Here is a 2449-nt window from a genome sequence, read left to right on the forward strand (position 1 = left end):
AATGATTGAACCGTACAAAGGAAAACAAAAAAGAGGAAATTGCAAAATAGTCCCTACGAACAAATTTGCTTGCTGGTTGTATTAGGTAAGTTCATATGGTATGTTTGTGTTAAATTTTTATATATTTAAAATTATAGTTGTAAATATGTTTAATTGAAATTCTGATCGTTTACACTTCGATACGAAAAGGTGAGATAGGAGATTAAATTGAACAAAATTGAAGATAGTATAATTCGATATGTAACATCCCAAAATAGGGCCTAAACAGAACAGTGGTTGCGAAACCACAAATTCGAGGTAGAAAAATTTATTTATTTATTATTTTGAGGTTCATGGTATGATTGCATGATTGTGTGAAAATTTCGTGATGAAATTCTATGCATAAAGTGCTTAAGTTGAGGTTAGGGACTAAATCGAATAATTTGCAAAACTTGCAGCTAGAAGTTTTTAGTATGAAATTACTTTGGAATATTAATTAGGAGGGTTTAAATAACAATTTGACCAATTTTAAGTTCATGGACAAAAATTAGGACATGGAAAGAATTTTTGAAAGTTTAGTAAGGAGGGGCAATTTGGTCATTTGGATATTAAATGAATTAAAAAGGGAAAAATAACACAAAAATGGTCATCTTCTCAATTAGTTTCTGCCGATTTTTTCTCTCCTCCATAGCTGGGGTTTCTTCAACTTTCAAGCCTCATAGTAAGTGATTCTAAGCCCCGTTTTTAATGATCTTTACGTTTTTGGAGTCCCGGTAACTTGATTAAGCTTATTCTAGCAATAATTCAACCTAGGGTTCATATTTGGAAAAATACCCCTAGCTGAAATTTGTGTATTTTGGTGTTTTATGATAGAATATGAGGTTTTAAATTATGTTAAACAACTTATGCTACTCGGTTTTTAGTGAAAACGAGTAAAATGGCTTAAATCAGAAAAAAATACCAATAGTCATAAGTATATGTTAGAGTGTGATTTTGATATTGCCATAGAAGGGAAAAATGATCAGCATGTCATAAAACATAAGAAAATAGGATGAAGTTTAATTTACGAGCCTTGGGGCAAAAGTGAAAATATGTGAAAGTTTAGGGGTAAAAATATAATTTTTCCAAAGTTTGGGTCATGGACTGTTTTAATAAATGTGAATATTAAATGAGTTAAATTTGCTATTATAGATCAAGAAGAACGAAATTCGGGAGTAGATCAGGGAAAAGAAAAAGTAAAGGACTAAATTGTAAAGTTTAGTCACATTTTGTATCAAGGTAAGTTACAGTAAATAAATGCAATATTCTTTTATTTTATATTACTATTGTCAATTTCCAGCATTTATATATTTATGTTATGAAAATATTTAAAGTCGAATTTAAGGTGAAGTGACAGAGGAAAAGTGTTAGAAAGCCCCGGTTGAACCCTAGGAATGTTAGGATATTAGGGTTGACAGGATAGAACAGAAATGAGCCATGTAAGTCCATATTAGAAATATGGCTTTGGAGACAGGATTGAGCCATGTAAGTCCATATTATATATGGCATTGGAGACAGGAATAATTCATGTAAGTCCATGTCAAAGACATGGCATTGGCAGGATATTGAAAGACAGGAACGACCCTAGTATCCTTAGTATTCCGAGTGGTTCAACGGGTCAGGGTACGAGTTAAATTACAGTGAATTAACAACAAAGGAAAAGTAGATTATATTTATGAAAAAGGAAAGGTCAGGTAAAAAAGAAGGTAAGGGAATAAAGAAGAAGATAGAAATTGAGAAGTAAAGAAATTTATGATGTTAGATGATATTATGCATAATTATCCATTATGTTGAATATTGTGATTTATTTGCTTGTAAGCTTACTAAGCCCAGTGCTTAATCTCTTTATTTTCTTCTTCTTATAGTACTTATCTAGCCACTCGGGGATCGAAGGAAACGTCGGAGGCCGATCACACTATCAAAGAAATAACTCGGTATAATTAGACGTTTTGTTTTGGGTATGGCATGTATAGAAACTTAGCTACTTTTGGTATAATATGAACAATGAATGATGTGTAAATACTTGCTAGTGATTAGCTAACAAAATGGCCGATGATATACATGTTTATTAATATGTATGATTGAATGGTGATTATCACATGAAAATTATGAAAAATGTGAAAGTAACCTAAAAACAGATTCAAGTAACAGAAATGACGTAACTTTGAAAAATCACTAAAAATTGTAGAAACATAGTTTGAAGATGAATAATATATGAAATTAAATCTTATTATGTCTATTTTCTTATGGAATAAGAAAAACAGGTAAAGGTATTATATTTTATGAGATATCTGAGTTTTAGTGAAACAGGGTCAGAGCGATTTCTGGATCCCCTATTTCAACTTTGGAAATTCACCTTAAATTTTAAAAAACTAATTAGAAAGTGTAATTTATATTGTTAGAATCCTTGTTGAGTCTAGTTTTAATAAAA

The 2449-nt window shown here is 30.6% G+C and overlaps 1 long non-coding RNA gene across 1 annotated transcript; it reads left to right on the forward strand.

The window, feature by feature from the left end:
• Positions 1 to 617: 617 nt before the first annotated feature.
• On the forward strand, positions 618 to 2248 carry LOC128286927 (uncharacterized). Its single transcript, XR_008277616.1, has 3 exons — positions 618 to 700; positions 1171 to 1257; positions 1884 to 2248. It is a non-coding gene; the product is annotated as an uncharacterized LOC128286927 (long non-coding RNA).
• Positions 2249 to 2449: the final 201 nt, after the last annotated feature.

Source organism: Gossypium arboreum, chromosome 13, assembly GCF_025698485.1.
Source record: "Gossypium arboreum isolate Shixiya-1 chromosome 13, ASM2569848v2, whole genome shotgun sequence".
Classification (NCBI taxonomy): domain Eukaryota; kingdom Viridiplantae; phylum Streptophyta; class Magnoliopsida; order Malvales; family Malvaceae; genus Gossypium; species Gossypium arboreum.